Below are 15,897 nucleotides of genomic sequence, written 5' to 3'. Positions count from 1 at the left end.
TCACTCATCACAAGCCTTGCCAGGAAAGAATGCCACAGTGATGCACCTCTGATTCCCTGTGTCTTTATGTTTTGGCACAGCATGGTTTCTCCTGCCCATGGTCACTACACAGGGCCCACTCCAAGCTAACACTTTGAGCTGACACTTCAAGCTGACATTCTGAAACTGAAATTGCCATCTGTCCAGCTCTGCCTTGATAACTGCAGAAAACCTTTATCTGACCATCTACAACAGCTCTTTGACTCTGCATTCTTATCACTCTCACCTGTGCTTTTGGCATAGCATCCTGTAACCCTGTGGCCACCTTAACCCTTTCTCATTCTGTGTGTGTGTGTGTGTGTGTGTGTGAGAGAGAGAGAGAGAGAGAAAGAGAGAGAAAGTATGATGTGTTATAGATACTAGAAATTAAGACTGGAAGGGAATAAAAGAACTTGTGATTGCCTGACTTATCTCTATCAGATGACCTACAAGTATTCCATGAATCACCACTGCTGCAAGTGGTGTAGCTTGTGAATTTATTGTTATTCAATAAATTCTGACATTGTGGGAAGACACGAACATGTTTGGTCTATGTTAATGGCATAGCTCGAGCCTGTGGCTAGACATCCTGTAAACAGGAAACCAGGTCACTTTTCTCTTTCAGTTCTCCCTTTGCCCATTTCCGTGCCCAATATCTAAGAAAAAGAACTTGGCTTTAGCAGGTCCCACTCCTAGCTTCCTGTGACCTAAGAAGAGTCATTCATGGAGCAGGTGGTCATGAAAGGCAGTGAATTTGCAGACTGGACAAGTGACAGATATGGAGACTCATTTGTGGATGGGTAGCCCCACTGTGACACCAAAGGTGGGGGCTGGGCAAGAACCTGCACAGGAGGCTTCCCAAGGAAAGAGCTCAGATAGGACCATGCCCCAACTCCCGGGATTCTAAATCAACCCAGGGGGCACCTGAAGTAACCCGCTCTGCTGGGAAAAGGAAAATCCCTAGTTCAACGACATACCTGGGAACAGCAAAGGCATGAATGGAGCCGCTGGCAAAAGCCCTTGTTTTGGGAACTTCACATTCAGACGGTTACCCGGAGCTTAAACTGCTCAACTTGTGTTGAGGGTAAAAGGAGGCACTGGGAGGAGCAAAAAACATCATAGGCCTCTGGATGGGCACTAACAACCCCAGAAGTCACTCATGCTGGCCCTCACCTGTCTCATTTCCACCTGTGAACTCTGACGTCCCTTAGGTGGCCCAGGGCCTAACTGGGATCTCTCCCCTTCTCAGCTTCTCTGATCATTCATAAGCCCATGAACACTCCAGTATAAAGAAATTGGGGGGAGGGTATACACTTTGGCGTCAGTCCCTGGTCTCCATCTCTGCTGCCAGTGGAGAGAGGCAGTACTCCTGGGCCACCTGGTTGTTGGAAGGCTCACTCATATGTTCTTATTTTTGTTTTTTCAGTACTGGGGATTGAACTCAGGGGTACCTAGCCACTGAACCACATCCCCAGCCCTGTTTTGTATTTTATTTAGAGACAGGATCTCACTGAGTTGCTTAGCACCTCACTGTTGCTGAGCCTGGCTTTGAACACACGATCCTCCTGCCTCAGCCTCCCAAACCACTGGGATTATCAATGTTCGACACTGCGCCTGGTTTTTTAATTGTCTTTTTGAGGACTAATTCATATATACTAAAACACAGAAGCTGTCCAATGTTAAGCTTCATGAACTTTTACCTATGTGAGCTACACTGTGCTAGGGGTGCAGCTCAGTTACAGGAGCACTTGCTTAGCATGCTGGAGGCTCTGGGTTCAATCCCCAGCATGGAGAGAAAAAAAAAAAAGTGTTAGAATATAGAACATTTCCAGCATCCCAGAAGTTCTCTTTGTCCCTTTACCAGTCAACAGCTGATGCTCTACCACTTTTCTGAATTCTGTCACCAGAGGTGAACTGTACCTGCTCTTGAACTTCACATAAACACACATTCATTATATATTCATTTGCACTTGTCCTTCTGCTCATCGTAATGTTCCAGAGATTCAGTCACACTGTTGTATGTACCAGTAGTTTCTTCTTTTCCATGTTTGGACATTGAGTTATTTCTAGTTTTTGGCTATTATTAACAAAACTGAACTTCTTGTACAAGTTTTTCTCTTTTTTTTATGGACATACTCATTTCTCTTGGATAAATATCTGGGAGTGGAATTGCTGAGTCATAGGGTGGGTGTATGTTTAACTTTACTAGAAATTATCAAGTAGTTTTCCAAAGTGGTTGTAGCATTTTACATTCCCACCAGTTATGCATGACAGTTCCATTTGTTCCATAGCCTTGATAGTTTCAATCTTTAATTTTAGGCATTCTGGTGGGTGTTTTTCTCTAGTATTTCTACTAGGTACAGAAGAACAGGTGCACCAAGAGACATGCATCAGAATGCTTTCAACAGTACCATGTATCAGAAAACTACAAACAACACAAATACCCATCAAAATAGAAGGGATAAACTGAGGTATGTTCCTGCTGTACCATAAAAAAATAACTGAAATCCAGCTGCAAACATCAACAGGGAGGAATAACTACTGTGCTGAGCAAAAAGAGTAAATCGTGGATGACTGCCCACAGCATGAGTCCACGAAAAGTTCAAAACATGCAAAGCCAAGCAAGACACCATTTACACCTCTCTCTCTCTCTCAACAGTGGATTCCTACTATAATCAGCAACTTGGGAGGCTGAGGCAGGAAGACTGAAGTTTGAAGCCAACTTCAGCAATTCTGCCAGACCCTCTCTCAAATAAAATTTAAAAAAGCTAGGGCAGGGTGTGGTGGCACATACCTATAATCCCAGTGGCTCCAGAAGCTGAGGCAAGAGGAGTATGAGTTCAAAGCCAGCCTCAGCAGTTAGGGAGGACTTAAGCACCTCAGCAAACCCTGTCTCTAAATAAAATATAAAAAGGGCTGGGGATATGGTTCAGTGGTTAAGTGTCCCTTGGTTCAATCCCTGGTACCAAAAATAAATAAATAAATAAAATAAAAGAGAGAGAGAGAGAGAGAAAGAAAAAAAAAAAAACTCCAAAAAGCACAGAATTCAGTATGTTTTCTTTTTCTTTTTTTTCCCCTGATGCTGGAGATCAGCCCCAGGGCCCCTACCCCTGAGCTACATCCCAGCCCCTAATTTGTTGTTGTGGTTAAAACATGCTTTATTAAAGGACAACTCGGCTGCTGTGTGAGACTAGTAAGGAGACCAGACAAGAACTGTACTAAACTGCAGGCTGTGGAGGTGGTGAGAAGAGGCTGAGTGTTTCCTGAAGGACTTAACCTGATATGGGTGAGGAAGGGGTTTGGAAGGTCGGGGGTGGGAGAGAAAGAAGGAACCAGGGAGGTACGGTGGCTGTGGCCTGAGCAACATGGTGGATGGAGTGCCATTCACAAAGAAGATAGGAAGTTGATGGGTTTGGGTGGTTAAAAAATAAGAATTCTATCTGTGACAGGTTACATTTAAGATGCTTTTTAGATGCCCATGTGTAACAAGCAGTTGAACACATACATCTGAAGCTCCTGGGTGAGATCAGAGCTGGAGGAATACATTTGAGAAGTTTTCTTTTTTTGCTACTAAGGATTGAACCCAGGGGTACTTCACCACTAAGCTACATCCCCAGACCTTTTCATTTATTTATTTTTAAATTTTGAGATAGGTTTCTTAGGATCTAAAGTTGCTGAAGGTCTCACGATGTCGCTGAGGCTAGCCTTGAATTTGTGATTCTCCTGCCACAGCCTCCTGAGTCCCCTGGGACTACAGGTTTGCACCATGCCCAGGGAGAGGTCATTATGTGTGTGTGTGTGTGTCTCTCTCTCTCTCTCTCTCTCTCTCTCTATATATATATATATATATATATATATATATATATATATATATAATATTTTTAGTTGTAGATGGACACAATATTTTTATGTTATTTATTTATTTTTCATGTGGTGCTGAAGATCGAATCCAGTGCCTCACCCATGCGAGGCAAGTGCTCAACCACTGAGCTACAAACCAGAGTTGTAAAAACTAGTTCATTTTTTCAGGGGGAGATACTGGGCATTGAACTCAGGGGCACTCGATCACTGAGTCCTATTTTGTATTTTATTAGAGACAGAGTGTCACTGAGTTGCTTAGCGCCCTCGCTGAATTGCTGAGCTGGCTTTGAACTCATGATCCTCCTGCTTCTGCCTCTCAAACCACTGGGATTAGGGGTGTGCCATTGCACCTGGCCCTCACAGTTCATTTTTTTTAAGCTACAAACTGGAATAAATAATGTCTGGAGAGCCTGAGGTAGATGAGAGGAGGCAGCCCAGGATAGCACCTAGTGGCCCATGAGAGTGGCTGGGGGAGAGTGGGGATGAAATGTCTTTAAGAACATGAAAAGATGCTCTAGGTCATTCATTAGTCCTCAAAAATCAAATCAAAACCACAATCAGATAGTACTTCCCACCTACCAGGATGTACTAAAAAAAGACAGATAATAACAAATATTAGTGAGGATGTGGAGAAATCATAACCCTTATATGTTGCTGGTGGGAATGCTGAAATGGTGTGGTTGCTTTGAAAAACAGCCTGGCAGTTCCTCAAAAGGTTAACTGCAGAGTTATCATATGACTCAGTGATTCCACTCCGAGGTATACACTCATATGAAATGAAAGCATGTGTCCACATAAAAACCTAGACAAGTGATTTAGAGCCTTATCCATAATAGCTCCAGAGCAGGAACAATCAAAGGTTCTATTAACTGATAAATGAAGCAACAAAATGTGGTCTGTCCCTACCATGGAATTCATCTCAAAAAAAAGGAATGTATTCTTTTTTCAAGTTGTTGATAGACCTTTATTTTATTTATTTATATGTGGTGCTGAGAATCGAACCCATTACCTCACACATGCCAAGTGTGAGATAGGCAAGTGCACTACCACTGAGCCCCAGCCCCAGCCCTCTGTTACATTCCACATCATAGATGAACCTTGAAAACATTGTGCTAAGTGAAAGAAGTCAGTCAGAAAAGACCCTATATTGAATGATTTCTATGAAATGTCCAGAATAGACTATCCATAGAGTCAGAAAGTAGATTATTGGTTTCCAAGGGCTGGGACTGGGAGGGAGGATAGGAAATGACTGCTAGTGAGTTAGAGTTTCCTTTTGAGGTGATAAAATATCTAAACTTGTGATGATGGTTATACACTCAAGTGAACAGACTTGGACACTTCATTTGTGCACGTGTATGTGTGTGTGTGTGTGTGTGTGTGTGTGTGTGTTACTGTGGACTGAACCCAGGGCCTTGCACATGCTACACAAGCATCCTACCACTGAGCTATTTCCAGCTGACTAGTACACACTTCAAATGAGTAAACTGTATGAGATACGAATTATATACCAATAACGGTGTTTTAAAAAAAATAAAAGGAGGGGCTGGGGTTGTGGCTCAACGGTAGAGCACTTGCCAGCACGTATGAGGCGCTGGGTTCAATCCTCAGCACCACATAAAAATAAATAAATAAAGATATTGTGTCCAACTACAACTAATTTTTTTTTTCAAATTAAAAAATAAAGGGCTGGGGTCGTGGCTCAGTGGTAGAGTGCTCGCTTAGCACCCACAAGGCACTGGATTCAATCCTCAGCACCACATAAATGTAAAATAAAGATATTGTGTCCACCTAAATAAAAAATTAAAAAAAAAATAAATAAAAATAAAAGGAGGGCTGGGGTTGTAGCTCAGTGGTAAAGAACTTGACTAGTATGTGTGAGATACTGGATCTGATTCTCAGCACCACATATAAAGAAATTAAATAAAGGTTCATCAACAGATAAAATAAATAAATAAATAAATAAATGTATATATATATAAATATGTGTGTGTGTATATATATATGTATATATATGTATATATATGATATAAGCACTTAGAATCAGAGTTTGAGATGGGAGGAATTACTGAATGTATGAGAATGAATTAGCAAAAAAGTTCATGATGCAGGAAGAAGGCTAATTGAGGAGTAAAGTCTTTGCGAAGCAAGAGGGGACTAGGATGGACTTATCTGTGGAGGGACTACCCTAGGAATGGGAAGCAAAGTAGATCAGAGAAGCTTAGATAACAAGGAAGATTTATTTTTATTTTTTTATTTTTTTTTAAAGAGAGAGTGAGAGAAGAGAGAGAGAAGAGAGAGAAATTGTTTTTAATTTATTTTTTAGTTCTCGGCAGACACAACATCTTTGTTGGTATGTGGTGCTGAGGATCGAACCCGGGCCACACGCATGCCAGGCGAGTGCACTACCACTTGAGCCACATCCCCAGCCCATTATTTTTATTGTTGGAGTTGAAGATTTACAGAGATCAGATGTGAAATAGTCCCCTAAGAGAGAAAGGAGAAAACCAGGGAAATTTAGTAGGTGGCAATTTAGGAGAGAGAGAGAGAGAGATCTTCCAAGCTGGGCATGGTGGTACACACCTTCAGTCCCAGCTACTGGGAGGCTGAGGCTGGAGGATCCTTTGAGCCCAGGGATTCAAAGCCAATTTTGGGCTGAACATTGTTAAGACCCCGTCTCAAAACAAACATAAAAAGGTTTCTCTTCCCCTTTCTATTTTATTATTATTATTATTATTTATTATTATTATTTGTGGTGCTAGGGATGAACCCAGGACCTCATAAGAAGTTTATGCTCACGGATTTGGCAAATTTGGGGAGATCACATATCAATATTCCCCGGAAGGGCTGGTTAATCTCCAGTTGCTGAGGCTGATCAGAGGAAATGGCAGCCAGGGTAAAGGTCAGAGGCAGCTGGGGCCCTGAGGAGTTGATGGGGCTCTCTCTCCTCCTCCCCCAGACTTCCACCAATCAGCGCGATGCCTGTCTGGGTGGCTCCCGCTCTTCAAGGAAACAATGGAAGCTCTAAGGAGACTTCACAAGCTGGCAGGTGATGGGAAGGAAAAACAGAAGCACTGGATTGAGGAACAAAGGGTGCCCAAAAGGAGAGCAGCAGGAGCTGTTTCGGAAGCTGTGGTGGCTTTAGAGTCAGTCTCTGTCAGATCCCAGGAGACCAGCTTTCGAATTAACCTAATGAAGCCCTGGATAGCAGGGCCTCAGAGCAGCACAGCTGAACACAACCTTCCTGGCAGGCAGAGAAAAGAAGCATCAAAATAAGGCGCTGAGGGTGGGGGGTGGGGCTGCTTGCCTCTTGGAGGGATGGGGAGAAGGAAAAGAGCCGAGCCCAAGCTGATGAAGCACTTCTTCCCATCCACTCACACCCGGCCTGAGTAAGTCCCAAAGCCTCATTCTAAAGTCAGCAAACCACAGATTATTACTCAAGTGCCAGGATGCTTTATGAGTCTCCAGGCATTTTCGGGGATAGCCTCTCATTTAGTATTCTCCGGAGTCCCAAGACCAGCTGGACAAGGTCAGCCAGGCAGAAGGGAAGACTCCAAGACAAGGGCTTCTTCCCTGTTGCCTTCTATCCAGGATTTCCCCACCAACTAGGGTTCAAACACCAAAAGGTTCCCCATACCCTCATTTCTGACCACCTAGCAAACTCCCTGACCGATTCCTAGATGAGGCAATCACCAACCCTGGCAGAAGGTGCCCTGGGAGGTAACCCATTATTTTGAGGAAGAGAAGAATGCCCATCCCTTACCCGCCACTCAAACCCAGCAAGGCACGTCCTTGACCTCGGTGTACGGGTTGCTTCACTTCGAATGCTTGGTTAACTGAAGTCACTGCATTGCAACATCCTGGCACCAGCCTCTGGCACAGAGTCCTCCCTCCTAGCTAGCCTAGTGACTCAGGTACTTTCTAGTCCCTTGTTACAACTCCTCAGACAGCCTGTGCCTCCCCCAGCCCTGTCTTCTTGCAGGACCCCTAACCTTGATATCCAGTCTGAATGCTCAGCTGTCGTACCTCAGATGCTATCTAGAATTAGCAGCCAGAAAACTGCCTTCTGGTTTTCTGAAGGTAAGAGCTAACACATCTCTTCAAATCAAAGATTAGACCTTGCCTAACCATCAGTTAAGTCCTGGAGAAATAAACCATCAGTCCGCGCTGTAAGAGGACCAATGTTACCCCGAAACAAGTATCCTCTAAAGGGAGGACCACCAGGTGCTGAGGCAGAGGGAGGTGGGATGGGGAGAGTTGGGATGCAGGGTCCCTTTAGACCAGCTACCTGCTGTGTCCCAGGCCTGCTTCCTCAGGAGAGAGCCCCAATGTGGTTGTGGGGGGAGGGTGGAGGTCCAGTAATTTACTATATATATCTATTAAGTCAGAAGTGAAATCTAAAAGAGCAAAGTTATCTCAATAGCTGGGCAGGCAAGCCAGATATAAAGAATTAGGGAGAGCCAGGCATGTAATCCCAGCTACTCAGGAGGCTGAGGTAGGAGGATGACAAATTTGAGTCTAGCCCAAACAATTTAGCAAGACCCTGTCTCAAAATTTAAAAGAAAGAAAGCCAAAAGGGCTGGGGATGTAGTTCAGTGATAGACTGCTCCTGGTTCTCATCCCCAGTTCCACAGGGTTCATTTCCTGCTGACCAGGTCTCTCCTCCCCATTTCATGATAGATCACTTCTTATTACTGGTTTTTTATTTGTTTGGTTTTTGTTTTGGTGGCACTGAAGCCTTGCACAGGCTAGGTAAGCACTCTACACTGAGCCACATCCCCAGCCATTTTTTAAGACAGAGTCTTAAATTGCTGAGGCTGGTCTCCAACTTTCAATTCTCTTGCCTCAGCCACCAGAGTAGTTAGGATTACAGGAATGCACCACTGAACCATCTTTTTTTGAATCCAACATATTTCTGGCTTTGCACTTATGTTACTATCTTACTTTTTTATTTCTTTAGCTTTTTCTCTTTTCCTGACTTTCAGTGGATTGACACATTATCCCCAATCCTACCACTTTTTTTTTCTCCCTGGTTTAGAAATGATATTGCTCTTCTTTTAGTGATTATCTTAAATTGTTAGCACACATATATTTTTCCCAATGAAGTCTAGTTTTCCAATAGTGTCATTCCCTTAAACAAGGCAGAATTCTGATATGATTTAACAATGGAGTTCCCTACTTTATTTTACCCTATTCTTCCTTGATAATGTAGTTTTAAAATTAAATTTAAAATTTTAGTTTTCCTTTTTTAAATTAAAAACCCAATTAGATGCTGGCTCTTCACTTGTGTTTTGCCATCTGTAGCAGACAATGTTGGTTGCCCACCAGCAGTCACTCTCTTTTTGTGCCAACAAAATCCTGACTTGTTCAGGCAGCTAAAGACCCAGTCCCAGGAGATGAGGCAAGACTGGTCAAAGCCAACCACAGCCAGCCTGTTTGTTTGCTTTTGCCAGGAACTGGTTTGAAGATGATCCAACTTAGGGTAAGCAGACCTAAGAAGGTATCAACTAGAGCTGTCTTGGAAAAATTCTTCCTGAAAAAGAGACACATGAAAGGAAGCCTGGAACTTTGCTACCTCTACACTGGTCAGTTAATCTATTTAATCTTTTTTTTTTTTTTTTTTTTAATTTTTGGCTCTGGGATTGAACCTTGGACTTCAAGCATGCTAAGAAGTTTATCAGTGGGTTACACCCCCATTCTCAACATTTTTTGAGGCGGGATACCAGGGATTTAACTCAGGGGCACTTGACCACTGAGTCACATCCACAGCCCTACTTTTTGTATTTTATTTAGAGTCAGGGTCTCATTGAGTTGCTTAGCACCTTACTTTTTGCTGAGGCTGGCTTTGAACTCGGGATCCTCCTGCCTCACCGTGCCTGGCAACATTTTTTATAGTTTTATAGCAGGTTATTCTGTCCTTGTAGCAGAAAGTATCCTGCTATGCTTCAAAGGGTAGTTAAATGTACAACATAATGTATCAATTTATTTTCTTTTCTCCCTCCCTCCCTCTCTGCCTGCTTCTATCCCTTTCTTGCTTAACAGTCTTTCATGGGCTCAAGTGATCCTCCTGCCTCAGCCTCCCAAAGTAGCTAAGACTACAGGGCATGTACCTGGCTCAATGTGACAATTTCTGTGCTCACCACTGGCACCAGCAACCTGCTTCTTCCCATATGGATTTACTTTTCTTTTAGCAAGGATTTTCTGGCAACAAAATTGTCTTAAGATATCTAGAAATTCTTTCTTGCTCTCTCTCTCTCTTTTTTTGGTATTGGGTATTGAACCCAGTAGTGCTTTACCACTGAGCTACATCCCCAAGCTTTCTTTATCTTTTGCTCTTTTTTTTTTTTTTTTTTTTTTGGTGGGCTGGAGATTAAACTTAAGGCAAGTACTCTACCAATTGAGCTAGATCCCCAGCCTTCCAGGCTTTTTGAGATGGGAGTTTCACTAAATTGTCAAGGCTGGCCTTGAACCTGTGATCCTCCTACATCAGCTTCCCAAATCACTGGCATTACAGGCATGTACCACTGTGCCCAACTTCTTTTGGGGGGGCAAGAACCATACAGCTGAGCCTGTCCTCTGGAATTTTTTACCATCCTCTCTTTACTCTGCAGTTTTACTATGTCTAGTAACATGACTTTTTCTGTTTGATTTCCATACTGTTTCTACTGCTCTTTACTCCAAGCTATTCAGAAGGCTGAAGAGGGGGATCCCAAATTCAAGGCCAGTTTGAGCAACATAGACACCATAGCAATATTCTATCTCAAAAGAAAAAAAAAAAGGAAGAAAAAAAAGTAATAAAAAATAGCGGTGTTAGAATTTGAAACAGTAGATTACTTCAGACTGGACATGAAGAAATCATGGGAACTGGGGCTGGGGTTGTGGCTCAGCGGTAGAGCACTTGCCTAGCATGTGTGAGACCCTGGGTTTGATCTTCAGCACCACATAAAAATAAATAAAATAAACTTATTGTGTCCAACTACAACTAAAAAAATAAATAATAAAAAAAGAAGAAATCATGGAATTGGGAGACAATACTAAGAAATTCATCTAGGATGGAGCACACACATGGAAGACAGATGGTGAGCCTTTAGCATATATCTAATAGGAATTTCAAATATGAATAAAGGAAATGACAAAAGAAATAATGATAGCTGAAGGAATAATGGCTAAGAATTCCAGATTTGAAGAAACAGTATGAAAATTAAAAAATAAATCACAGCCCAAGGGAAGGGTCAGCAGCAATTTTTTTTTCAACTCATTTACCTAGCCCTTGGATTCTAGCAGTGTGCCAGCTCCAATTCAATTCTCCATATGAAATCACTTTATTGCTGTAGCCCAAATTTCTGCTTCAAGACTCAGAGACCAGCAGGCCTGTGGCTTCAGCCCTGCTTTCTTGTGTGTTCCTGTTCCACTTCTCGTCCACAGGGATGTCTGTCCAATGTTGTTTGTGGCAGGGATTGGGAAGAGGGGAAGAGCAAGACGTTTTTAGAATTTTATCTTTTTATGCGTAACTGTTGTGTTTAAGAGTATAAATTTACAGTGCCATCTCAATGGGATGGATTGAACTAAACTATTTGTACCAGGGAAGTAGGGATCCCTGCCAATGTTTGTCTCTGGGGAAGGAATATCAAACCATCTCTAACAAGATTGATAGAACTCTGGCCAGCACACTGATGGACTCAGACTGATATGATACTCTGGGGTAAGCTGATCAAAAGTCCTGAAGCGCTCCCATTCCCACCCCCACCCTCATTCCAGTTCACACAGGGATAGGAGCCAAGTATGCTACTGACCACTGGATCTTCGAGATGTGGACAGAGCAGGCCTTCACTGAAGAGGGCAACTTCCATAGTACCTGACCATTTAAATCTTTCTTCTGGCTAATGAAAAATGCATATTGGCCATATGGAAACCCTTAATGCTCAGTCCCATCTGGCTCTTTTAGTCCCCATCCCACCTGCAGCGGGTCCAGCCTGACATTTTGCTGTTCATCAGAAGAGCAGTAGATTCAGGAGCCAAATTCTAGTCCAGGCTGCTACCAAGCAATAATTCACTTTTACTTATTTATTATTTTTGTTTGTTTTCAGTACTGGAGATTGAACCCAGGATGCTTTACCACTCAGCTTCATCCTCAGCGCTTTCTATTTTGAGACAGTGTCTTCCTACACTGCCTGGCTAAATTGCTGAGGCTGGCCTTGAACTTGTGATCCTCCTGCCTCGTCTCAGTAGCCAGGATTACAGGAGCATGTCATTGCATGCAGCAGCTCCTGTAATCCTGGCTACTGAGGATTAGCCAGGATTCTTAATTTTGAGATGGGACCTATGTTGCCCAGTTTTGGGTCAAACTCCTGCATTTAACTGATCCTCTTGCTCCTACCTTCCAAGTAGCTGAGATTACAGATGTGTGCCACTTTGGCCAGCAGAGTTAGTAAACAATCTAAGTACTAAGGATTGTGTGTGTGTGTGTGTGTGTGTGTGTGTGTGTGCGTGTGTGAGAGAGAGAGAGACACCAGGGATTGAACCAGGGATTGCTAGATGTGCACTCTACCACTGAGCATCATTCCCAGTTCCCTCAGCCCTTTCTGGTCTTTGCTGCTCTTTTCTCTTGAGTTCTAAACCTGTCTTCTGTCAGGCATTGTAGCACATGCCTGTAATCCAGTGACTCAGGAGGCTGAGGCAGGAGGATCACAAGTTCAACAGTAGCACTCAGCAACTTGGGGGAAACTTTCAGCAATTAACTAGACCCTTCCTTCAATCAAACAAACAGAAATGGGGTTGTAGCTCAGTGGCAAAATGCCTCTGGGTTCAATACCCAGCATTCCCATCCCTCCAAAAAAAACTAAATAAAATAAACCTGCCTTCTGCGCAAGTGTATCACAGACTGATCATCTTCCTGCATTAAAACACTCATGAGCTGGGCACAGTGGTGCATGGCTGTGATCCCAGCTACTACTGAGGTAGGAGGATTCAAGGCCAACCTTGGCAACTTAATGAGCTCATTTCTCAAGAATTTTTTTTTTAAAACGTGCTCATGGATGTGCCCTCATTCATGAGGTCAAGGTAAAGTCCTTAACATAAATAGCATTTGGAGATCCACAAACCAGGCTCTCCTCCCAAGCCTCTTCTCTCATAATGCCCTACCCTCTGGGGCTTACAAACTAATTTGGATCAAAAGCAAAATCTGACCCATATTTATTAAGATCCTACACTGAAACTAAGATGATTTGAATGTGTCTACCTCCCTCACTTAAAACATAAACTCTAGGAGTACCGAGACCATGTTATTTAATTCATTATCTGTCCCACTATAGAATCTAGCACCATCCTACATATAGTTGACACCAATAAATGTTTATTCAGTTGAATAACCTCATATAACCTCAGGGTTATAAGGATCAAAACAAATACTAGTTATGAAAAAATGCCTTGAAACCATTTTTATAATTATATAAGGAAGCAGATGAAGTGTTAATTATATTCTGTCCCCACTCTTCTATCGCTGACATCTAGAAGTGAGCATTTTCTCTGACTTCTCTTGAACCACCAAGAAAAATGAGATGGGAAACAGTGGGTGTGTCCAAGCTGAAGAAGCTGCTTGGACAGTGGGACCAGTGGCAGTGCCCGTCTTAAGGTTCTATCTGCAGACTCACATCAGGTTCCTATGATGCAACTCTGTTCACTACTCTCAGAACTGTGGGCCACTGGCTGTAGACCATCCCAGCGAGGGCTTTTGGATTACTCACCTATTCACACTCAGCTCAAAGCCTCCCAAATGAAAGTATCTAGAAAAACTTGGATTCACAATCTGGCTTTGCCCCTGTCAGCTATTAACAATTTACCCTCTCTGATCTGTGTCCTTCTCTGCAAAATGGAAAAGTCACCCTCCCGAAGGGGTTCTGAATGAATCAGAGGCCAAAAGCTCCTTGCTCAGTGGATGTCATCTTGAGTTGGACATGTTGAGGCCCCAGTTCTGGTGATTCCCACTCCACCCTGGGTAAATTCTGGGCTGGAGACCCATAGCCCTGGATTGGCATCCGGAGGCATAGCCCCTTCTATACAGAGTTGGCTCTGATCTGTCAACACCTCCAGCCTCCCCAGGCCCACCCTTGTCTTGCTTCAGCCTTTCCTTTCTGGCTAACCACAGGCACTGCCCGCCCCACCCACAGAGGCAGACCCAGCCTTCAGGAAGGATGAGGTCTCACAGATGGCTCTGCTTGGTTGACCCTTGCTTCCAGGCTGAACAGAGAAGGGTGCTGTGTCAGAATCTGTGGGTCATGGAGCCTGTCACCTCTTCCCCAGCTGCCACTTCATCAAACCACACAGAACAGAGGCCTGACCTGAGCTGGTTCTAAAAGCTCTGTGAGGCCCATCCACAGTGGCCATGCCTGGGGTTCTCGAGGTCCAGGTCAGCACCAAGATTCTAGGGAAAACAAGGGGTTTCTCCACAGGGCTGAAAGCCTGACACAGAAAAACCTAAAGAAGGGGGGACAGATAGATAGATATTGATCTAAGGTCCTTTGGAGACTTCTGAAGGGAGCAGACTGGGATGTATGATTAGTGACCTAGGGGAAGCCGGAGGCGAGTCTGCACAGCTAGGAGTTTGGACTCCATTTCTGCCCTCTGACATCTCCAATGGGATCTGAATGCACCCATGCCCAGGGTGAAGGGACTCGGGTGCTGATTGTCTGATTTCCTTTGAAGACAGGGTTCAAAGTGGCAGGTGCTATGGTTGCTCATCACTGCTTATGACTGACTTGTCATATCACGAATGTTTAATAAAGATCCACCAAGAAACTTCAAGACTTCTCTTTCCATCTGTGCTTGTCTACTGTCTAGAGAATACTTTGAATGGCAAAAGAAAAGCAGATGTTTTCATTCAACAAATATTTAATGATCCACATGGGGGGAGTGGTAACAAGCATGGGCAGAACCCTGGCCCTTCCTTTCTTGTTGGGTCACATCACCAAAGGATGTGGCTCCTCTCTGGTAACATTCAGGACAGCTTCCTGTTGTCCAGGAGCAGAGCAGTGGGGCTGCTCTGTTTTCAGGGCTCCTTGCAACCCTTCCAACTTCCCCACCACACAGTGTTCCTTAGCTATGAGAACAGCCTTCCTCTAGGAGAGCTGCTCTTCTATGAAGGATGCCAAGAAGGAACTAACCTCCAAGACTGGTACCCCAGGTCTCACTCTCCTTAAAGAAAAAGAGCAGCTAGGGAGGCCGAGGCAGGAGAATCAAGTGCAAGGCCAGTGTCAGTAACTTAGCAAGACCCTGTTTCAAAATAAAAAATAAAAAGGGCTGGGACAATTCATAATAGCCAAACTATGGAACCAGCCTAGGTGTCCATCAACGAATGAATGGATTAAAAAAAGTGGTATATACATAGAATGGAGTTTTATTTGACCAAAAAGAAAAATGAAATTATGGCCATTTGCAAGAAAATAGATGGAACTAGAGACTATCACGCTAAGTGAAATAAGTCAAGCTCAGAAGATCAAGGGTCATACATTTTCTTTTGGATTTGGAAGGTTGAGAGGAAAAAGGAAAAGAAAGGTGGGGGTGGAGCTCTTAAAAATCAAAGGGAAATCAGTAGAAGAAAGGGACCAAAGGGTGGGAGGTGGGAATGGAGGGGAAGTGCTGGTGACCAATTATATTGTTATATTGTGTGCACAGACAGATATGTAACAACAAATTCCAACATTATGTACAACTATAATGCATCAATTTAAAATGTGGTGGAAAAAAGGGGTGGGGATGTAGCTCAATGGTAAAGCACCCCTGGGTTCAATTCCCAGTACCAACCAAATAAAAATACTGGTCCGTCCCATCCTCCCCAACCACTCCCTCCCACTTCCCCAAACAAATAACACTCCCTTGGCCTGGTGTCAGAGGACTAAGAGAAATTTCAGAGTCCCATCTGTTCCATCAAGATCCACTCCAGAAAAGGGGTGAAAAGGAAGTAGAGCAAGAGCTTTTTCCAGGTAAATTTCAACCTCTCAATGAGACGGATATCATTACCCTAGG

General features: G+C 43.5%; 1 protein-coding gene across 2 annotated transcripts in view; it reads right to left on the bottom strand.

Moving 5' to 3' along the window:
- St3gal2 (ST3 beta-galactoside alpha-2,3-sialyltransferase 2) overlaps nucleotides 1-15,897 on the bottom strand; it is a 51,465-nt gene that overhangs the window by 16,895 nt on the left and 18,673 nt on the right. Inside the window, exon 1 of one of the 2 annotated variants that reach the window (XM_078032656.1) lies at nucleotides 11,140-11,161. The exons of the other annotated variant lie outside the window; for it this stretch is intronic. The gene's annotated coding sequence lies outside the window, so the exon portion shown is untranslated. Of the gene's footprint in view, nucleotides 1-11,139; nucleotides 11,162-15,897 lie in introns of those variants that run through there. 2 annotated transcript variants of the gene reach the window in all.

Source organism: Ictidomys tridecemlineatus, chromosome 15 (genome assembly GCF_052094955.1).
Source record: "Ictidomys tridecemlineatus isolate mIctTri1 chromosome 15, mIctTri1.hap1, whole genome shotgun sequence".
Lineage (NCBI taxonomy): Eukaryota > Metazoa > Chordata > Mammalia > Rodentia > Sciuridae > Ictidomys > Ictidomys tridecemlineatus.
Note: the sequence above shows the minus strand (reverse complement) of the source record. Positions and strands in the feature narration are given on the sequence as shown.